This window comes from Patagioenas fasciata, chromosome 2 (assembly GCF_037038585.1).
Source record: "Patagioenas fasciata isolate bPatFas1 chromosome 2, bPatFas1.hap1, whole genome shotgun sequence".
NCBI classification, from domain to species: domain Eukaryota; kingdom Metazoa; phylum Chordata; class Aves; order Columbiformes; family Columbidae; genus Patagioenas; species Patagioenas fasciata.
In genome coordinates, this window is record NC_092521.1 from 166,627,954 (window position 1) to 166,651,385 (window position 23,432).

The 23,432-nt window shown below is 51.3% G+C and overlaps 1 protein-coding gene across 9 annotated transcripts in view; it reads right to left on the bottom strand.

Annotated features, from left to right (window-relative positions):
• Positions 1 to 23,432, bottom strand: part of GJC2 (gap junction protein gamma 2) — a 42,590-nt gene that overhangs the window by 12,933 nt on the left and 6,225 nt on the right. Inside the window, exons 1-2 of one of the 9 annotated variants that reach the window (XM_071805427.1) lie at positions 23,180 to 23,295; positions 16,161 to 16,270 (exon numbers count right to left, since the gene is read on the bottom strand). The exons of 1 other annotated variant lie outside the window; for it this stretch is intronic. The gene's annotated coding sequence lies outside the window, so the exon portion shown is untranslated. Of the gene's footprint in view, positions 1 to 1,617; positions 1,775 to 9,957; positions 12,475 to 12,503; positions 14,139 to 16,160; positions 16,271 to 17,806; positions 18,102 to 19,166; positions 19,240 to 23,179; positions 23,309 to 23,432 lie in introns of those variants that run through there. 7 more of the 9 variants (XM_071805424.1, XM_065830646.2, XM_071805425.1 and 4 more) reach the window with 7 other exon arrangements.

Sequence of the window (23,432 nt, forward strand, 5' to 3'; positions counted from 1 at the left end):
CCACCTCTGGAGCATCTGGGTCAAGCCCAGGCAGGGCTGAGGCTTGGATCAAGCACACATCAGTCCCAGCGTGGCTCCCATCCACCTCTCGCCTCCCATCTGCATCCCCAGTTATCCACATCCCCAAATTATTCTAAAACACAAGGCTTCAAAAGTCCTGCAGAGCAGCTGATTTATCATTTCAGTGCTCACCTAGAGGGTTTATGAGATCTACGCCAATTTCCCATTTTGCAAGTGTTCCCGAAGGACACAGTTCCCAAAGCTCAGAGTCACCTCCAACAGCAGTTTTGCTGGGGCAGTGAGGGTCTGATCAAGGTAATGGTGGCTTTCGGAGTAAATATTCAAGTTTTGATCTGATATTATTCAGGCTCGTCAGCAAAGCACCTCTCAGAACCACATTTCGGAAAGAAGCACCTGGTCACGTTGGTTCAAACCCCTCACGAACCTCCTGAATCAGGGAGAAGGGAAGAAATCACAAAATGATCAAAGCGGCGGGTTGTTGCTTTGAGAAAACCGCTGCCATTCACCAGCCACCAGCCCGAGCTGCTGGTCCTGCCATTCACACCGCCCCCCGTGCACATCTGGATCTGCAGCAACATCTGCAGGAAACGGCCTCCAGCTGTTTCTGCGCCCCTGGGGCCCCGCTGTGTATAATCACACCTGGATGTTCCGCTCCTGTCCGCCCACCCGCTCTCCTGGCACCGGTTTTGAAAGCAGGAGCTGAAGGAAATGAGTTAAAAAACCCTCCTACGATCGGCTCAGTTAAACTTCCAGTATGTTTTTCGTGACTCACTGGCGAAAAAAACTCTACTATGAGATTTCAGTGCTTTTAATTGCTTGCAGGGATGTGGGGGGGGGGCATATCAATGTAAATGATACGCCATTATATTTTGGAATTAGTCATAAGGCAAACAAGCTTCCAAGGAAGGATTTGTTCACATCACTTTTGCAGATGCATAGGATGGTACCAGGAAAGGACTATGTCTCATCTCCTCGCAATGTCAACTATCAAAGCACAAAAGATGGGTTTTTACACCTTCTGTGTGCCTCAGATCCAATTCCTCCATGCAATGGGAAAGTTACACAGCCCAGCTCCCCCGGGGAAAGAAGAAAAACCAACCTATGTGTGTCTATAGCAGGCAGATGGATTAGCTGAGCTGGTTCATGTAGCTAAATTACCTGCCAGAGAGGACCCACCATCCCTCTGGCTTTCAAACCCATTCATTCAGCCATCTGCTTCCACATGTTTTCCTCCCGACTTGCTGATACCCAGCGTATGCAATGCAAGCAGGGTACAAGTTTCACTTTGAAACAGCTGTAAAGGAGGAGTTGAACCGCTCAGCACGACAGCAGCGCTTAAAGTAATGAAAATAGTGTGTGGCCAGGTAGAGGAATGAGCTGTTGGTTCCACGTCCAGTTCCTTCCCAAAACCCACTGACCCCTCTGCGCAACGACAAGCACAGAGTAGGAAAACTTTAAAACCTGACTCTAAAAGGAGCAGAAGAAGGGAAAAATGAATACAAAAAGCGATCTGCGCTAGCTGGATGTCCGTGTCCTGCGCGGTTGCTTAAACCGCAGGGAAAACAATGGAAAAAAGTGTTAAATAATTCTACTTACAGAGACATGGTGCTTCTCGCCGTGGCTTTTCCCTCCTCCCTGACATTCCTCCGCCTTGCCCTAGATAAACTCCCGCCGCCTCGGTCCAGCCATGCCCCAGCGCTTGGAAACCGGAGCTCAAGGGAAGTATTTAAACCCGAATTTAAACCCCGCCTCTGCCGGGCACTCAGCACCGGGAGGTCCTGCCCGCGCTGCCCCCACCCCACCAGCGCTCCCGGTCCCCCTTTCCCTCACCAAGCCCTGCGAGAAGGAGGGAAGGTGCTATATATTAATATATACATATTCCAGGGAAGAAACGGGGCATGGGTTTTAAATCCAAACAAGCCGCCGGGTCTGGTTTTAGGAACGCTGCCTGGAATTTGGCTGCCGAGCTCTGGAGCCGGTTGGAAGTTGGATTAATAGCATCGGCTGGTGGCACTGCTAACAGATTTGTGAGACAGCGAGCGTGACTAATAGGGAACATGTGGAAAACACATTTTGGCAAAGGTTCCTTGGTTGCTGAGGGGAAAAAGAAATAATAATAGAAAAAGAGGCAAGGCTCACTAGTGAGAAAAAAGCGCTCTGAAGCTTTAGTGTAGCCCCAGGTGATGTTTTCTCTGAAAGATGGGGTGCACCTCTCTCCAAGCTCATGGATGGGAGCAGAGAGCAGGTGAAAGATGGGGAAGGGGGTTTTGAGCACACATCAACAGCTTTTGGCTTCTTTGCAGCAGCAATAGATAAGAAGTGTGGGAATGTACATGAAGCCTAAGGCAAGTGGAGAAGAAAATCTCCATCCTGATCATCAAAGGATGGCTTCTCATCCCTGCTCTGTCCCGGGGAGGTTTGGCATTGCCACCCCAGTGGGATCACGGTTCCAGGTAGCTCGTGAGATGGGAATTAAGAGTCGAAGCAGAAAATCTCCCCAAGGGCTACTGAGGAGGAGAAGGAAGCAACAGCATCAGCCAACAAGGATCAGACGCAGCCTTTGAAGGGAGAAAACGTAGCAAGATGTATATGTTGATCAAAGGGAAAATTTGAAGCCGTATGGTTTATTGGGAACTTTCATCCCTGGTCCTGAAAAAGCAGGATATTCTATCTGCTGCCAGCCCAAAGAGACACGGAGGGGCAATTCCTGCTTGATGGAGCTTCTCACACTGCTGGAGAATCTCAAATCCTGGGGGCAGTTCTGGGTCCCTCACGCCAAGAAAGGCCTTGAGGTGCTGGAGCGAGTGGAGAGAAGGGAACGGAGCTGGTGAGGGGCTGGAGCACAAGTGTGATGGGAGCGGCTGAGGGAGCTGGGGGGTTCAGCTGGAGAACAGGAGCTGAGGGGAGACAGGGACACAAAGAAACGGCCTCAAGTTGCGCCAGGGGAGGTTGAGGTTGGATCTGGGAACAATTTCTTCCCCAAAGGGCTGTGGGGCATTGGAACAGGCTGCCCAGGGCAGTGCTGGAGTCACCATCCCTGGAGGGGTTTAAAAGAAGCAGAGATGAGGTTCTCAGGACATGGGGCAGTGCCAGGGGTGGGTTATGGTTGGACTCCATGATCTTGACGGGCTTTTCCAACCAAAATTCTATTCTTGCAAGCACCAGCATCTCCTGCACTGTTCTACGCTGGCTCTAATGCGGTCTCCAGGGGGGCTGGTGTTTCTGGTGCAGTCACTTCTCTGAAGGTTTTAAGCTATAAACTAATTACTGACACACAGTGATAAGTTAATTCACTGTTCACAAGTAGCTGTCTATGGTAGGCAGGTGGAGAAAGCTTTATAATCGGCAAAGTTAGGTGTGGGGATGAACACACCCTTGGGGGAATATGCCACACTAGAGAAACCAGGGTTTGGGAGGCATTTTGGGGTGAATGAGCCTCTAAAGAAGTTAAATTGTCACCTTGTCTGTATGCTTCAACTTAGTACACTGACCCAACTTGTGTTCTCAAAGGGAACAGGGAGATAGAGAGCTGGTTCCAAAGGAGACCACCAGGGCTGGAAATCTCCAGCAATGCCTCAACCTCCTTGGAGATCTCCCATTGGGACCCCACTGAGATGATGAAAATGTACCATGAGCCAAGGCCACGTTACCCCTGCGTGTTCCTGGGGTTGGGTTTGGCCTCCAGCATGCTGGGGCAGTGACCTCCTTGCCCACATGGTCCTTCACAACTGAGGACAGCTTGGTGGGTCACCTCATGGTCACCTCCGCAAGGGACACCTCATGGTCTCCTCCATAGGGGCCACCGCATGGTCCTTGGGTTCATCCTCCCCAAGTGGGGACCCTGAAGCTTCCAGCACGTCACACCATCTACTTCTAAAAGACAAATCCTATGAGATCCATCAGACCTGAGGGATGGCCACCAAGATCTCGTTCCCATGAAAGAACCGTGGTGAAACTTCCACCCGCTCCAGCTGGTGCAGGACGGAGCTGCCGAGATGTATTATTAGTTATTTAAAAATAACTAGCTGAGAACAACTTCCAGGCTCTGCAGGACTGCAGGCAGAATCTTGGAGATAAAAGGCGGCTCAGCACGGTCCCTGTGTTGTGGGTCACGCAGCCTTTCCAGGTCCTTTGCTTTCTAAACATGCGGGTTATTTATACGCACAGCAATCTCATCTGTCTGGTGGAAGTTTTTTCAGGACATCTGTGCTTCAGGCGAACCGAGCAACATCTGCTCCTGCTCCAGCCTCCTGCCCAGCAGGTCTGGCCAGGATCGAGTGGTTCCCATCACCAAACTATCACTGATGGGCCAAAGCGTCACCCAGGGAAGGAAGCAGAGATAAACACTTTTTTACTTCTCACTTTAGTTGAAGAATATCTCAAGGGTGGATGTCAAGAGTATGGGACCTGATTCTTTCCAGTGGTGCCCAATGATAGGGTGAGGGGCAACGGGCACAGACTGAAACACAGGAGGTTCCATCTGAATATGAGGAGAAACTTTACTGTGAGGTTCCAGAGCCTGGCCCAGGCTGCCCAGGGAGGTTGTGGAGTCTCCTTCTCTGCAGACATTCAAACCCACCTGGACACCTTCCTGTGTGATCTGCTCTGGTGACCCTGCTTTAGCAGGTGGGTTGGACTGGATGATCTCCAGAGGTCCCTTCCAACCCAAACTATTCTGTGATACTATGATTTTGTGACTTGTATTTATGGGTGGCGGGACCATCCTTTGCAACAGTCTCTGTTACCAGACAAAGAAACAACCCGTTTGCTCATGAAACAGTAACTGAACCAACAACCACACTGATGGGTGACGGTATCAAGGCCAACTGTGGGCTTCCCAGTGGCCTGTTGAGGAGCTGTGATATTGAGATAGGAGGCAGCTGGTGGGAATGGCCATTGCGCTGTTCAACTCACCCACCCCAGACAAGGACCCCTGGGTTGTCTTTGAGTCCCACCACGTTACAGAGCTTAACCCAGAAAACAAAATACATCTCAGTTGTGCAAAATTCCCTCCTTCCCCCAGAACTCTGGGCATTCTCCAAGATTTGGGACTGATCAGGGCTTGCATCGTAAGAACTCTACCAAAACCTCAACTCTCTTAAAAACAAAAACAAACCAAAAACCAACCAACCAACCAAAAAAATCCCAACAAATTTACAGGCATCAGAAAAAGCTGTTCCAGTGTTTGCTGCTAAAATCTACCTCATCGCAAATCTCTATGTGGACTTTTCAGGACAGTGGTGATGACAACGCCAGCTCAAACGTGTCATTTGAACGACAGAGAATCACAGAATCACAGGATGTCAGGGGTTGGAAGGGACCTGGAAAGCTCATCCAGTGCAATCCCCCCATGGAGCAGGAACACCCAGCTGAGGTTCCACAGGAAGGTGTCCAGGTGGGTTTGAATGTCTGCACAGAAGGAGACTCCACAACCTCCCTGGGCAGCCTGGGCCAGGCTCTGCCACCCTCACCAGGAAATTTCTTCTCATATTTAAATGGAACCTCCTGTGTTCCAGTTTGCACCAATTACCCCTTGTCCTATCATTGGTTGTCACCGAGAAGAGCCTGGCTCCATCCTCCTGACACTGCCCCTTTCCATATTGATCCCCATGAATGAGTCACCCCTCAGTCTCCTCTTCTCCAGCTCCAGAGCCCCAACTCCCTCAGCCTTTCCTCACATGGGAGATGCTCCACTCCCTTCAGCATCTTGGTGGCTGCGCTGGACTCTCTCCAGCAGTTCCCTGTCCTTCTGGAACTGAGGGGCCACAACTGGACACAACATTCCAGGTGTGGTCTCCCCAGGGCAGAGCAGAGGGGCAGGAGAACCTCTCTGACCTACTGACCACCCCCTTCTAACCCACCCCAGGTACCATTGGCCTTCCTGGCCACAAGGGCCCAGTGCTGGCTCATGCTCACCCTGCTGTCCCCAGGACCCCCAGCTCCCTTTCCCTCACGCTGCTCTCTAATAGGTCATTCCCCAACTTATACTGGAACCTGGACACCAGGTTTCTACCCATTCATCATCAGGTTGATTTGTTGTTTTTGTTTTCCTTCATCCAGCTCTGCTTGTTGGATGAACCCAAGAAGGTTTTGATCTGGATCAGGACGTTGCGGTTGGTCTCTGGCTCTTGCAAGGACCAAACAGAGAAAATCTGGTCTCATGCATTTTTCCAAAGCCTGTGGGGATTTTGGCTGCGTATTGTAAGGATGTTTGGAAAACGAGGTGAAGTCTGCTTTATTTCACACGCTATGAAAAATATAAACTCTGGCTCCCAATTGCTATGAAATTTGGACCATGATTCTGCCTCAGCCCAGAAGATAGAGCAGAAAACTAAAGGAAACAATAATTTCTTTTAAGTTTGCATTGGTTTGTGATTAGAGCAGAAAAAAACTATGACGTTAGCAGAATGAATAATATTTCTGCTGTAAAACAGTGAAATGTGTCCATTGGCCACAGAAAGGTAACAGCATTTCACTTTGAAAATGACAAAAACCAGTAATCTGACACGATGAAATAACAGCAAGGTTTAAATTACAAAGTACCGAAGTCCAGAGGAAGCGCTTAAGCCTGGGTTGGAGAGCAGAAACAATTTATTCCAGCCCTTCCCAGCTGAAAATTTCGCTGTGATGGACACATTCTTGAGATAAATTTCAGCGTTGATAAAAAACCACATAATTCTTCTTTCTGACGGGAACCTTTCTGCTGAAGGTTTCAAGGCCGGTGAGATAACAGGAGCCGATGTACCAAAAGGTGGCAAGAAGGGATTTGCAGGCATCCCCAGGGATGTGGCTCAGCAAAGCCCTTTATAGCACTGTTTTCCCCCCACGTCTGTTCCTGCTCCAAAGAAAGCATCCACCTCAATAGTCAGAGGTCAGACGGAGCAATTATTTCCCTTTTCTATTTACTTCCCTTTCCTGAAGTACCTGGAGAAGCAATGGGAATAAAAGGCCATCTCCGACCGCACCCGTTGGGGTGGTACCCGGCGTTCGTGGTCCCCACGTCTCCCCTGCAAACCCACCGCGCTTCCCCAAGTTCTCATAACAGGAAACAACAACATTTCCAGCCGGTGTTCCCAGCCCTGGTTGACCTGCAGCACAACCCTGTGAAGCCAAGCCAGGCTTAGGATGCTGTAGATCTCCCCCAGTTTGTACAAAAGAGTGAAAAAAAGGCAGAGGAAAAAGGTCAGGGTGCATGGGAAAGAGTAGGGAACGCTGGAAAAAAAGCCAAGAGGACACATTTTTGGCTGCTCCAGAAAGGTAATGTTTTTTTTCCCTAACACCTGTGGATGGGCAGAGATGCTGTGTTAGGTGGAAGTTTGGAAGAGCCCCAGGAAAAGGGGGTAAGAGGTTGGAAGCTCATCCATGGCTTCTGGGTTTGATTCAAGAGCTGCTGGGTGAGGCCCGTGGCTCACGCTGAGCATCCGAGAGGAAGGAAAACCTGGCGTGAAAACCATGGGCAGCCAGCGACCCTGCACAGGGATGAACATCCCAGTGATGGACGAACTCCCACGTATGTTCTCAAGGGTGAACAGGGATGAACGCCCAAGTAACAAGTGAAAGGACAAGAGGAAACAGCCTCAAGTTGCACCAGGGGAGGTTGAGGTTGGATCTTGGGAACAATTTCTTCCCCAAAGGGCTGTGGGGCATTGGAACAGGCTGCCCAGGGCAGTGCTGGAGTCACCATCCCTGGAGGACTTTTAAAGATGAGGTTCTTAAGGACGTGGCTTAGTGAGGGAGTTGGGTTAATGGTTGGACTCGATGATCTTGAGGGTTTCTTACAACCAAAATGATTCTGTGATTCTATCTTAGACACAGCTTAAGGGTAAAAACAGCAACCCCCCAAAGTGAAGGTGGAAGGGTTGTGTCCTCTATGGATTAACACAAGCAAAGCAGGACGTGCTCAACACCTCCTCCAGTTTTCCTCACCAAATACCTGCAAATACACATAGGTTTGGGTTTTCTGGTGGGAGATGCTTTGCAACCACACAGGCTGGCTGCTGCCCCTAAGACTTGTTTTTTGCAGCAGTTCCAATCAGAAAAATGATGGTGTCATCACATGCCTCATCTGTCAGACACGGGGAAGTACAACAGCCACCACAACAGGTGGGACAGCCTGGATACACCTGGTTGGGACGGTGATATTCAACCAGCCCCATAACATGTAGCAAATCCCAGGATAAACTCTCCTACCAGGATTTAAACAAGGTTTGTATGAATTTGAGAAACTCAGGGAGATGCTGCCAATGCCCTCGGCTCTGGCCAAAAGGTGCTTTTGCCCCCAGTAAAGGACAGTGTGACCCACCACAAACCATGGCCCCATTTGCCAAAGTGGAGACTCAGTAGGTTCAAGATGGATCCTGGCCTGACAACCACCTGCCCAAACCACAGTGCAATAGGGAAGAAGACTCTGGATCTGGGATTTGATGGAGGTTTCTTTCACCCCTGACTGCAGGAGAAGCTGAGCAAGAGAACTGAGTGTGAGGTTATCTTAACTTCTTTACCACCTCTAAACTCTCCGTAATGTGCCAACCAAAGTGCAGGTTAGAGGAACATCTTAACCATAACAAAGACAAGGGACTGCAGTGAGCAAGGATCCCACAAATTGGTGCAGGAACAGGACCCACAGGATCCAGCCCAGCTATTTGAATTAGGTCCACGCTCTATGTTCTTCTCATAACGATCCTTTGTACAGCCTTGGCCATACATTATGGTCCCTGAGAGACTGCCCTGTCCCACACTGTCCTCGGGAGGTGGTGGATGAACCATCCCTGGAGACATCCCAGGCCAGGCTGGACGGGCTCTGAGCAACCTGAGCTGGTGAAGATGTCCCTGTCATGGCAGGGGCGGCACTGGGTGAGCTTTGAAGGTCCCTCCAACCCAAACTATTCTGTGATTCCATGCTTTACTGCTTTAAATAATTGTTTAAAGACCACATGTGGGTCTCTTTTGGAAGAGCTGTTGTGCTTGTGAGCAGGGTTAAGGTCATTTTGCTTTGGTGTTGTGTCTGCCCAAGGTGTTGAGTCCCACTCTGCTCTACCAAGAACCTAACGCTGGTCTCCTAAACCACCCAGCAGGTGGACTGGTTGCAGGAGCTGAGGTGAAGCTCAAGGATCAGGACTTATAAGATGAGCCAAAATCTTATCTGAACCAGATAAGACACCAGACACCAAATCTCTCTGCACATCCCAACACCCGTCCCTGTAGCATCTATTGCCCAACCTCCTGGCTTTGGAGAAGCTTCTGACTTGCCAGGTCAGACAGAGGAGGCCACTCCATGAGCCAAGTGTTGTGCAAACGGGGAAAAAGGCTGTGGATGGCTGCCAAACCTTCCCTCCGCCGTAACAACCCATCCCTGCCCCAGCCCTGAATAAACTCGGTGCTGCAGAACCTGCCACCCCAAGTCACCAAAAGGTCCTCCTGAGCTCAGCCCTGGCTGCCTGGACACCAGACCCCTCCTCACGGTGAAAGAATCCAACATCAACTACACAAGCACATTGATGACAAGAAAGCAAACACCAAAGGGAAAATATCAGACACCTGGATGTGGCTTTGCAGCCCATTTTTTCATTACTATTAAGATCTAAACATAGTTAAAAGGGAAGAGAGAAAGTTGAACGCGATAAATGAGGAAACAAATGAGCCGGACTCGCTCTTGCCAATAGTTCTTAGATAACAGACAAAACAGAAAATAAAGAAAATAAGGAAATGTTATTACTACAAGCGCTTTCCTATCCTTCTGGCTGGGTTCCCAGCATGACCGGGACAGGTTTCTACTGTGCTCACCAGCATTTATTATTAAACCAGTATCATCATCAAATATTTAAATAACCACTTAGGTAATTACACGCAGAGATAATTCTACGGTCACCTTTACATGCAGAAAAGAGGAAGATGAGAGAGAGATGCCCGGTGCCGAGCGAGCAGTACGGTACCTACCCCGGGAGCCCTGGGGCCAGGAGCATCAGCGAAGGTTGGTTGGTCTGATCCAAAGGCGAGCGCGGGGTGGGAATGGGACGGGAACCTTCCTGGACGTGTTTACATAGGTGGTCCCCACCCGCTGACGCTGGAGAGGTCAGAAGCTCACACCTCACATCTGGACACCACTGGGTCCCCCGTGCCAAGAAAGGAGACCGCGTGTCTTTCTGTCCCCAAAGCTCGTGGGACTGGACGGGTGTTGGATCAGGGTCCCTCCTTCCCTTCCAGAGGTAGAGTGTGGGGTGGAGGAGGTGGCCTCAGGTGGGAATGGAGCCAGTCCCACCTGGCCCTGGGCCACGCTGATGCCCAAAGCAAAGGTTGACTCTGTGATCTGCAGCATTAGAGGTCCAAGCCCTTGCGCACCCACTGGGGTGCTGGCAGCACCTTCTCCACCTCCTCCACCACACTGGGTATGAGCACACACCTGCCTGTCTGCTGTGCTGGGCATCCAGCTCTCCAGACCCTACACCAGCTCCACCAAACCCTACACCAGGTCCAACAAATCCTGTTCAAGCACCATCAAACCCTACACAAGCAGCCCCAAACCGCACACCACCACCACTAAGCTGTATGCCACCTCCATCAAACCCCATACAGCCTCCATGAAAACCTACACCAACTCCACCAAACTCCACACAAACACCATCAAACCCTACACAAGCACCACCAAACCACACATCACCACTACTAAACTGTATGTCACTTCCATCAAACCATACACAAGCACCACCAAACCACACATCACCACTACTAAACTGTATGTCACTTCCATCAAACCATACACAAGCACCACCAAACCACACATCACCACTACTAAACTGTATGTCACCTCCATCAAACTCTACACAACCTCCACCAAAACCCACAGCAGCACCACCAAACCCTACAAAAACACCATAAAACCCTGCACCAGCACCACCAAACCCTGCATCAGCACCACCAAATCCCACACAAGCAACACTAAACCCTACACCAGTATCACCAAACCCTGCACCAGCACCACCAAACCCTGCACCAGCACCACCAAACCCTATACAAGCACCATCAAACCCCACACAAGCACCACCAAACCACACATCACCACTACTAAACTGTATGTCACCTCCATCAAACCCTACACAACCTCCACCAAAACCTACACAAGCACCACCAAACTCTGCATCTGCCCCACCAAACCCTACACCAGTATCACCAAACCCTACACCAGCACCACCAAACCACACGCTACCACCACTAAACTGTACACCACCTCCATCAAACCCTACATCACCACCAACAAACTACACACCATTTTCACCAAACCCTACAGCACCTCTCAGCCCATGATGTCCCAAGCTTGGAACCGCCAGCCTGAGGGTTTGCCATGGTCTCCTCATGTCCTATGTTCATGGCTAAAGCAGACACCCCCCAACTTTGCTGCCTGCCCCCTCCTACCAAAGAATGGACCAAGCTGGTCCCTGTTACCCAGTTGCCTTCACCCCATGCAGTGCCAGGAAAGCTGGGCTGCAGCCAGGTGCTCTTAGAAGCCCACCATGAGATAGCACATTCCTTGCTGCAGTGTCACCCTCCTGGACACAGGACCCCCTGCATGACCCCCACCGTAGGAAAGCGTCATCTCTTACAGCCTCAATCCTTAATGACCATGGGGCTGTGCAGGTTGCTGGTCCCAAGGTGGACAACCACGCTCGCGTTGTGCTTCACCACGAGCGCACGCGTTGCTTTGCAACAGGTTGCTCTGGGGAGCGAGAAGCAATAAAAAGCTGGAGAGAAGGAAGGGTAATATCGAATACAGCTGTGAAAACAAAGATTAAAACCCTCTGAGGCCAGAACCAACCTTGGCTAACGCGCGGGAAACAACACGCCAACATCAATTCCTCTCCCCACGTCCATCCAGCAGATATTTTTTCATGAATGAGCACGTTGGGGCGGAAGGGGAAGGAGGGGAGATGTGGGAGGAAGGGGTGGACAGCCCTTCCACGCCTTTCACTCAGGGGAACCTCTGCAGTTCATGGACAGACAGGGCCATGGAGCTGAGCCAACGATGCTCCAGAGCTTGGGGCTGATCCACAGCCTGAGATGAGCAGGCAGCTAAATGAGGTTTTCCTCTCTTGGCTGGTTCTGAAGGTTCTTCCCAAGAGAGCAGCAGGCACACAGGTGCAGGTTTTGCTACAGAAGTGAGCAGCTCAGGTACATGTTACTCAATCTGGGTGAAGATGTCCCTGCTCATGGCAGGAGGGTTGGACTAGATGAGCTTTGAAGGTCCCTTCCAACCCAAACCACTCTATGATCCTATGATTCTACTTCATTTTGTGATAAATAGCCCTTAGAAATGCCAAGCTGGGGTCTCTGACCTACAGGCAGCTATTGGGACACATCTAAGTTTGCTGCTGGTCAACCAAGGTCCACCCTGTCCACTGCGGCACCCAGCCCACCACATTTCAGTATTCCAGGAAACCCCCTGGAAATTTTCGGGAACAAATAGCTGCAATCAGTGACCTGGCCATTACCAGAAGCTGAGGAAAGAAGATGAAGTTGTGGGAGGCTCTTCTTGAAAATCCACTTTTCGCATCTCTGGTTCTTTCCCTCCTTTCCTCTCTGAGACATCCTCCCTTTATCCTCCAGACAGAAACAAGAAACCACAACACCATCTGTGTTTCTGACAAAGACCAAGAAGCAACAACTTAAGCAATGTGAACCAAAACCCCAGCTCATGCTCTGCAGCATCGCTATAAGACAGGTCAGTTTGCACACAGATGGACAAGGTGGGCCATGCATTCAGCCATGAGGACCTGGAGCCAGCAGAACAGAGTCCCATGGCCAACTGGTGCCCAACTCACCGAGCCGTGGTGAATATGGAGCCAGTGAGCTTCCTTACGTCATTTGAAAGCAGATCTTCATCCACCATCATCTTTTTTCCCTGGCTGCTTTGGGTCCCTACCACCCTCAAAGCCTGGGAATCTTCACCTCAACCCTCTGGAGCCCACGTCAGAAAGGAGCAGGGCACCCCTATCTCCATCTCTCCCAAAGCCAACAGCACAAGGGACATATGTTGTTGTCTTCTCTCAAGCAATAAGATCCTGTAGACCACGAGCTCCAATCTCTATCACCAGACACACGATAAGGGAAGGGACTTGCCCGATGGGACATCCACATCAAATCCAGGAGGTCCCACAGAGGGTCTCTCCCATGGCACTGCCACCTTGTCCCATGTGGGGACTTGACCCCCAACCAGCTACATCACTGACTCCCGCTTGGATGTGTCTCTCCTGCCTAGACCCTTGACTAAATGCCATTGCACCTCCTTGCCATGATCCCAGGTTCCCTCTTGAGTCCATCCCCACTGGGTTTATCTATGCTGCTGGCTCCAAAAATGAGCAGAGCTTCTCCTGGCACACCTAAAGTCACATCTCACCACCTTCGGGACTGCAGATCCAGAGCCCAGACAGCTCTTGCTCTGCTACTGTCCATTCAAAAGTCTTCCCTCTATCCTCATTTCAAAAATTCAGCTGACCAAGTGGGTTTTCTTCTTTGGCCGTAGCTCTTCTTTTCTGCTCTTGATTTAATTGTCCAGTTGTGATAGCCAAGAATTTCCAAAACCTGGTGGAAAATTAGAGTCAATGCAGGAGTAAAACCACCCCGGCCTTGGAGAATGGTGCTTTTGTTTCCTGCCAGCCATCCTCTGTCAGGCACTGAGAGCAGAAAACCTTGAGCCTTTCCAGCCACTAAATCACCCCATTGGACTCGTAACGGGGGCAGTTGAACTACACCTAGTTCCAGCTATTGAAATGATGGCAACAGCCTCCGTCCCACAGGAACTGACCCCTTTGTGGTCGCCGATGCTGGGGGAAGTGCTGATGACATACGACCATTAGCAACCGTTATTAATTTCCAGTGGTGTTGGCTGAAGTTGGAGCGGGTGCAGATCCAGGGGTGGAGGGACATAAGCTCAAGGGACTGAAGGTGGGATGTGGGGATGCTCAACCCAAGAGAGAAGCCAAGGGCTGTGTGGAGGGGGAATTATGGCTTTGCTTGAGATTTAGCCCTACCAAACCACTCAATTTCTGGAGAGACCTTATTGTGGCCTTTCCGTACTTAAAATGAGCTGATAAGAAAGACGGGGACAGACTTTTGAGCAAGGCCTTTTATAATAGGACAAGGGGTGATGGTTTTAAACTAAAGGAGGGAGATTCAGGCTGGAAAGGAGGAAGAAATTTGGTACACTGAGGGTGGTGAGAGCCTGGCCCAGGTTGGCCAGAGAGGTGGTGGATGAACCATCCCTGGAGACATCCCAGGCCAGGCTGGACGGGGCTCTGAGCAACCTGAGCTGGTGAAGATGTCCCTGCTCATGGCAGGGGTGGCACTGGGGGAGCTTTGAAGGTCCCTTCCAAGCCAAATTGTTCTATGATTCTATGAAACTATGCCAGGTGTAGGCTGGTTAGCCAGGATGCTCTACACATCAGCACATCTGTCCCAATCATCACACTGAAGTCCTGCATTCACAAACACAGGACCTGGTTGGTGGGCTTTGTAGGACGAAGAAATGGGATCATCACATTGCAGTGTACACAGAATCACAGAAGGTCCTGAGTTGGAAGGGACCCACAACAATCATTGACTCCACCTCCTGTCCCTGCATATGACAACCCCAAAATCTACACAATGTGTCTGAGGGCATTGTCCAATTGCTTCTCGAAGCTCACGGTCTCCTCTTCAGGTCTCAGCAAAGTCTGTCCATGCAGATACTCAGTCCATCACCTTCACCACCCTGGCCAGACCCAAGGACAAGCCATCGCTCCCCCACCACCTCCAGTCCTGCCCCGTCTTCTGTCCAGCTCCTCCTTTTGGAATCTCACCTGATTTTACTTTAGACCTGGGAAATTACCAATTTAATCCTTTTTCACGCCCGTCCGTGCAACAGCCCCATTAACACCATGGAAGAAAAGGGGACCGAGGGGCCATCCAACCTCTCGGCCGTGCGGCGGAAGGCGATGGGTGAAACGTCCATCCCTGGGCAGGTCTGTTTGTGAAAAGCAATTACTGGCAGGGAAGAGGCAAATCCTGCATTCCTCAGCAAAGGAATGCGGATGATGTCACCTCCCGCCCGGTGGCAGGAGCGATCCTGCCCGCCACGCTCCCTCCGGGCAGCCCCAGCCTCTGCCGCAAATATTTGCTTTGGCTCGGTTTTTGGAAGCTTCCCATTACAAGGAATAACAGCAGGATGGACTCTCCTACTGTAAGGCTTGTACCAGCGCATCAGCACGGACCACAGGTTAATGGAAGCTCACGCACTCCAGCAAAAGTTCACTGCAAGCAGCAGAAGTGGTTTTTTCCATTGCTTGGTTGATTTGTTTGTGGTTCTTGTTATGGTTTTGTTTGGTTGGTTGTTCTGTTTTGCTTTGTTTTGTTTTGTTTGTTTGGTTTAAATCTGTGGTGCAGTGCAGGCTGAGAGATATCAGAAGCCTCTTAAAATAGAAGGCTGCCCGCTCCACTCAATCAGTTTCAATCAAATTAGCTCGATTTTCTATTATAGGTATCCAGATTGGAGGCGTGTAAACGTGCCTCTGATCCTGTGGTTTTCTCTCCTTCCTTTTCTAGCAAGGTACACCTAGTAGCATACAACCAGTAGGATACATCTAGTAGGATCGTAGAATCACAGAATAGTTTGGGTTGAAGGGACCTTCAAAGCTCATCCAGTGCCACCCCTGCCATGACAGGGACATCTTCACCAGCTCAGGTTGCTCAGAGCCCCGTCCAGCCTGGCCTGGGATGTCTCCAGGGATGGTTCATCCACCACCTCTCTGGCCAACCTGGGCCAGGCTCTCACCACCCTCAGTGTACCAAATTTCTTCCTCCTTTCCAGCCTGAATCTCCCTCCTTTAGTTTAAACCATCACCCCTTGTCCTGTCGTAATGTAGACATCCTTTAGGATGCCTGAGGCAAGTCGAGATCTTCCCTAACCAACTCGCTTGGAATAAATTGCATTTTTGCCTGGAAAGGGAATCCCAGAAGATGTTTCTAGGAAAAGGGTTGCAGGGCTATGGAGCAATTGTGGGGTGATCTGGAGGCAGGACCATGTGCAGTGCAGTGTGTGGATGAGCTGGTTTGTTTTATAAAAAATAGCACATTTAAGCAATCACTTTTAGAGGTTTCCCAAGCTGACGCACTTTGCATCTGGTGATCATCTTTCCTATGCAGACCGGCTGAGTTGGGGTTGTTCAGCTTGGAGAAGGCTCTGGGGAGAACTTTGAGCAGTCTTTCAGTACCTAAAGGGGACCTACAAGAAAGCAGGAGAGGGATTTTTACACAGGCAGGCAGTGATGGGACAAGGGGTGATGGCTTTAAACTGAAAGAGGGGAGATTTACATTAGAAGAAAAAATTCTTCCCCATGAGGGTGGTGAGAGCCTGGGCCAGGTACCCAGAGAGGTGGTGGATGAACCATCCCTGGAGACATCCCAGACCAGGCTGGACGGGGCTCTGAGCAACCTGAGCTGGTGAAGATGTCCCTGCTCATGGCAGGGGTGGCATTGGATGAGCTTGGAAGGTCCCTTCAACCCAAACCATTCTGTGATTCTATGATCTTGCTCTGCCAGGCCAGGGATGCTGTGAGCACAGATGGGAGCCCCAGGCATGATGCTCTGCCTCTCTTGGTGCTGGATACGTCCTTCATCGGCAAAACAGCTAAATCTGGATAGATCCCATCACGCTGACGGGTGAAATCATCTCTCCATCCCCAACGGGACTGCAGCAACCTCTCTGAGAAGGCATGCGCATCTTGCAGAGCTGCCGGGCAGCCCGAGCCCTCAATCAACCCTTCTCCAATTAGCACAGGACTTTAATCAGCGCTCTCTGTTGTTTTTAAGCTCCAGCGATAAGAGGTTTCAGTGAATATTTCAAACCATACACAAACTACAGGTTGCCAACATAAACACCGCAAAAACGCTCATCAGAGTTCACCCTTACTAGAACTATTAACTTTTCCTGAGATGGCTAAAAAAGTGCCCTGGGCTGCCAGGAGGTTCTGCAGCCATGAGATTTGGGACAAAAAGAGACATACGGTGCAAAACCTTGCAAGAAAACAGCTGCTCGAGGCAAGAGCTTCCTCCTCATCCTCCCACCTCGGGATCTCCGGGCGAGCTCGGCTCACGCAGGACCAAATAAATCATCTCCACACCCACACGTGTCCTGGCCGCCGCTCAAAACCTCGCATGTGTTTGCCGTTAAATGCTGTATTTCTTGCAGAAAGCCGCCTGCTTTTCCCTGCTGCTCTTCTGACCTGGCTGCATCCGTCTCCTCCTGTTTTCCAGGGCGTCCCTCGCTGCTGTGACAGCTAGAAATAAGGTTTTCTTGCAAAACAGCATATTTGGGCTCCTCTGAACTGCCCCATGGACCCCCACAGCTCATGCTGACCTAGAGGAATGAAGCAGGAGATCAAAACCTTTCCAAGGGTGTCCTTGGGTTGCAGCTACAAGCCAGGTGGTCCTGTCCTCCTGCATCTGCCACCGGCGCTTTCTCTGATCTCCAGGCAGAAACAGCCGTGATGAAACCCTACAGCAGCCCAGAGAGGTGAGAAGGGGGAGGTCTGGAGCAGCCCCCCCAGCGCAGGGACCAGCCCCAGTTCTGGTTTCTCTGCTGTGGGTCCCACCAGCTGAAAGACCAGCAGCACGGCTGGTATCAGCCCCAGGTGGTCTCCCAGGCTGGGGCCAAAGGAGAAGACACAGCCATCCCCCTCTTCGCCCAAAATCCCAGACGCATGTCTCACCACCCTGGGGATGTCCAGGGGCTCTTTGATCTCCTGGTGAAGCTCCTCACCTCTCTGCTTGCATAGGGGTGCTGGGCAGGTCTCCATGCCTTGTCTGAGGCTTTCATGCTCCACCAAACCAACGGTCCCCATCGAATGATGTGTCCATCCCATGCAAACGTCTGGGTCTGCTCAACCAGGAGCCGAAGCTCCAGCTGCCCCCTTCAGCAAAGACCTTCTCACCCCTGTTCCCCCGGTCCCGCTGCGTGCAAAATGCTTTCTCCGGGGAGTTTGCAGCCTGAGAGTAACCACCTCCCGTGAAGCCAAGCACACAACAAAGCCCCATTGAAGAGCAGCCTTCCTCCGGTGCCCTTGGAGAAGTGGCTACATGAGCTCGAGCGGCTCCTCCCGACTGCCGTATCGCCGCTCCGGCAGCTGGAGCATCTCATCAGACAGCAGCCTGTCCTGGCAAAACTAGACATGGAATCAGTTTGGTTGGAAGAGACCCTCAAGATCATCGAGTCCAACCATAACCCACCCCTGGCACTACCCCATGTCCCTAAGAACTTCATCTCCACGTCCATTCAACCCCTCCAGGGATGGTGACTCCAGCACTGCCCTGGGCAGCCTGTTCCAATGCCCCACAGCCCTTTGGGGAAGAAATTGTTCCCAATATCCAACCTCAACCTCCCCTGGTGCAACTTACAGCCATTTATCTTAGGTGGCCCTCAACACCTACACATGGGCAACCAAAACCAGCCTGGGGTGTCCCATGTAGAGTCTGGGTGCTGGGGTCAGCACAGGGTCCTGGTGGTCTCCCCTTGCCTGGGGGACCCCACCACATCCCCAAGAGAAGCCACACTATCAAATGAGGTTCTTCTACAGCAGAGATTGCTTTGCAATGCCCGTGGCATCATCTTTCCTCTCCTCCCCTCCTCTTCCCCGGCATCGCTTCCTTTTTTTTTATTAGCTTGATCTGTTTTGACTTGAAACTCTGCAGAACCGGCGCTGGCTCACGTCCTCCCTGCAGCCATGAGGTGCAAACATCCCACCCATCACAAGAGGAGAGCAAAGGGCTGCGGAAAGTCCCCGAGGGGGGAGACCTGGCATAGAGCTTGCACAGGCCACCGGGTCACCGAAAACCCTGCCAGGACCAGGGGGACAACGTCTGCTCTTGCATCATGTCACTGGATAGCGGCTCGTCCCCGGGGCTCGGAGCAGAGACGGGCAGGGGGGAGGCAGCGGGGAGCTGCCTGCAAAGGGAAGGAAGCGAGGATGTTGGTTTATAGTGAACCCGGTTAACTATTTCTGTCTAGGAGCGCAGAGGAAAGGGCTGGGCAGAGCAGCGAGCAACAATACCATTGTCTCCGTCAGGACAAAAAAAACCAAGGATGATAAAAATGTGCCTGGAGGAATTTGGCTCAGACTCACGTTTTTTTGACCCGGCATCAGGTTTCCGAAGCAGTTCTGGACGCGTTCTCCAGGGCTGAAACCGATGGAGAACGTCATTTGGGGTTGAGGGTTGCGTTAACTCCGCGTTGACCCTGATGGTCAGAAGGAGAAGGGATTGAAGCACCCGAAGATGCTCGGGGATGGGCAGGAGCTGGCAGTGATGCTTCAGCCCGGTTGCTCAGCCGCAGCAGAGGACGAGCCGCGTTTCTTGGCCGTTTTCCTGTGGTTTTATCCATTTACACCCAGCCAGCAGCCCGCTGGTGGGCTGGCACGTGCCCTGTGCGGCTCGTCGCCGTGCCGGCTTCCACCTCGCGTTTGAAAAGGCGCTTTGGACAAAACGGGCACTTGTAAAGCTCTTGGCCGAGCGTGTCTCTGAGAGGGGACTGAAAGCTGCAGCAATAACAAAGTAAAGCGGAAACACAGCCTTGGGAGACACTGAGATCCCTCAGTCCTTCATCTGTTGAAATCATAGAGTCACAGAATAATTTGGGTTGGAAGGGACCTGCAAAGCTCATCCAGTGCCACCCCTGCCATGAGCAGGGACATCTTCACCAGCTCAGGTTGCTCAGAGCCCCGTCCAGCCTGGCCTGGGATGTCTCCAGGGATGGTTCAGCCACCACCTCTCTGGCCAACCTGGGCCAGGCTCTCACCACCCTCAGGGGCAACGATTCCTTCCTCATGTCCAGCCTGAATCTCCCTCCTTTAGTTTAAAACCATCACCCCTTGTCCTATCACAACAGGCCCTGCTAAAGAGTCTGTCCCCATCTTTCTTATTGGCCCCTTTTAAGCACTGAAAGTCCACAATAAGGTCTCCCTGGAGCTTCTCTTCTCCATCTGAACACCCCAGCTCTCTCAGCCTGTCCTCCCAGCAGAGCTGTTCCAGCCTCGGATCATTCCTGTGGCTCCTCTGGCCCCTCTCCAGCAGGTCCATGTGTGTCCTGTGCTGAGGACCCAGAGCTGGAAATGGGTCTTAGTTCAAACGGGCTTGCTGCATGTAAATTCAACCAGAAAGTAGGGTCTGATGACCCCAACTTCATCCTGGCTCCCATGGAGCAGCTGGGTCCCCTCCCAGCTGGTGGTGGCACCTCCAAGGGATCATCGTGGACCAGATAACCTTTGAAGATCCCTTCCAACCCAAACTGTTTTATGATTCTATGATCAGCCTGGAAAAGAGAAGGGGAAGATCTCACAGGTGTGTGCAGCTGCCTTGTGGGAGGTTTTAGATAAGGTGGTCCAGATGCTTCTCAAAAGCACACAATGAAAAGCCAAGTTGCAGCCAGAATGATTTCAACTGCATATGAAATAAGAAAGTCTCCGTGACGAACGCTGGCACAGGCAGCTGCTGGGATCTTCACCCGTGGAGATAATTCAACTGGACAGGGCCCTGGGCAGCTTCCTCACACTTGGCCCTGCTCCATCACCTCCTGAGGTACCTCCAGCCTCTGCTGTCCTGCGATTGCACAACTCACCCTTGAGATTCCCAGCAGTCCCCCCTTGCTCAACATCTCCCAGACCTCTGCAGCCACCAGTGGCCAGGAGAAGCTGGCAACACCCCAGACTGGTCTACAGGGTCACCCAAGCATATGACACAGGATCATATCCAGGTGGGTCTGAATGTCTGCAGAAAAGGAGACTCCACAGCCTCTCTGGGCAGCCTGGTCCAGGCTCTGGTACCTCAAAGGAAAGAAGTTTCTCCTCATGTTCAGATGGAACCTCCTGTGTTTCAGTCTGTGCCCGTTGCCCCTCACCCTGTCGTTGGGCACCACTGAACAGAGTCTGGTCCATCCTCTTGACACCCACCCTGAGATATTGATAAACATAAAAAAATTGCTCTAGCAAAGTTAGAAGCTAAGAAGTTGTAAGTTAGGAGTGAAATAGCAATTGGCCCCCATGTACCTAATTAATTTATAGGACAGGGCTCCTAATTTTCTATCAATTTCTATCACTTTTCCCTGTCCCCTGCTGCTACAGCCCCAGGTTTCACTGATCCTCTATTTTCTCTTTCCCTGGCAGCAAGGAGCAGAAACCACAGCAGTTTTACGTGGCCGGTCACCAAGATCTCCAAGCAACAGATCGGGTCAAAGGGAACTGCACAGCCTTAAAAAATGAACCTTGTGCTGATTGGATGAACTTTGGGTGGAAAACCTCCAAACAAGCCATAAATCAGGAGAGAGGAGAGTCCTCCGCAGTGCTGGGACCTGCAGAAATACTGTGTGTGCCGTGTTCCACCTCCACAGAACATTACAGGGGAAGGAGGGGTTTCCTTATTACACACCAGGAAAAACCTTCTGGTATTTCGGTCTTGGACAACACCCAAGGATTGTCTCAGCTCTCGTAGCATGGAGGAGCACAAGGAGCAGATGCCCCATCAGCAATGTGTCCCTTTCCCCACATTCCCACCCGCTGGTGACTCAGTCCAGCCGGGTTACCTTGGGATTTCCTTCCTCTGACTTTCTTAAGAGGCTTCGGCCAGAGGACAGGTTGCCCTCCTGTGGCATTTCAAGGTAATTTGGGTGGAAGGAGAAGGTGATTGTGGCCTCCTGAAATGCAAAGGGCTCTTTGCTTCCCCCTAGTTGGGGTATGGGGGTGATCACACCCCCTCTGCCAGCAGAGGACACTGCTCTCTACCATTAAGCACAGCTTAAATACATTTATTAAGCCAAGCTTGGTGCAGATGGAAAGGGCATTTTGGGATGGGAAGAGATGGAGCCGCAGGGTGTGCAAGATAAATGTCTCCTGACCATGCATGGGGCACAACATGGACCAGGAGAGCTCAGGTGGTCCTTCCATCTCAGGAGATCCCTTTGGACAAGTGCCGGTTGCAACCAAGTGCTACAACCCTATGAGCAACCTGAAGGTAGGAGGGATGTAGCAAAGGATCACCCATTAACCACAAGGAAGATCTCAGGGTTTTAATGAGGATGGACTTGATAAAGGCTACAACATCTCTAAACAAGGCTCATCTAAGGACCTCGAGGCATTGATGGAGGAATACAAGTTGGAGAAGCAGATCCCACCCCAGAGGAGCACCCTGCGTGTTTGGTAGACAACAGGAGAGCTTTCGCTCCAGGTAGACCCATTGGCCAAGAAGACGAGGCCACCAAGGAGCATGTCCAGCTCCTTCTGGTGGTGATGCTGCCGAGCCCCTGCCTTTCCCATGCCTCAGTTTCCCCAGAAGACACCTTTGTGAGATTCTTTGAGACATGAGGATGAAAAGCGTGTTCACATCCTCAGATATTATTTAAAAAACAATACAAAGTCACCTTACAGAGAACCTCAACTTATCAATGGACCCTTTGTCCACGGCTTAGAGACACCAGATGCAAAGCTGTATCTTCTGCTGGGCTGAGCTCCTAGGGGTGCCGGTCTCTGCCTGGTCTTTAAGGACCAGCTTATGATGCATAAGAATGCGCCACCTCATCTGACGCTCCAAAAATGAGCAGGTTGCAGAGCCCTACGTTTGGTGAAGCGAGCAGAAGCCTCAGAAATGTCACCCAAGCCACCAAGAGCAGGACGAGCAGGACAACCAGACCCCAAAGCCTCTTCTTCTCCCCACCGAGATGGGGAGGAGGTTTGGGATGCGGACTGGCCTGAAAGTCCCAGAGCACAGATGGGTTTCTTTTAGCAACAAGCTAAAACACCAACAGTTTTAATCCCAAACTCCCTGGAGATGGATCTGCACTGCCCTGCGTGACAGGGGGTGATTTATGCCGACAAAATGTGCACAAACTGATGCCAAATAGGGCTGGTTTGCCTCCTACCACGGGCAGAAAAGGCAACACGCGAGCGTTAATTCACAACAAACGTGTTCCCCACCCAAGCGATGGAGAAAAGGCAGCAAATTAAGAGTAGAAGAGAGCGGGGTGGGAGCAGAGCCGGGTCCAAGCAAAAGGAGGGGGAATCCGCAAAGTGCCGCGAATCGTATAAATAAAATAAAGGAGAAGGGAGGAAAAAATAAAATGTAAAATAAAATAAACCAAAAAGTAACATACGGAGAAGCGTTGGGCTCAATCCTGTGCACAAACCGTCCCATCCTTCCCCGCCGTGTCGTGCGGAGCCGCGGCAGCTCCCGCTTATCCTCCCCTCCCACCCCTTCGAACCCAGAGCTCTTCCCGCTCCACCAGCCTGGAGACGGTGACGTGGAGACCGACACCGCCAGCCCATCGTGCCCCGGGACGGCCGAGGGTTTCTTCCCCTTCGGTGGTTTAATTTCTTTATAACATCCCCCCCTCAAACAAAAAAAAC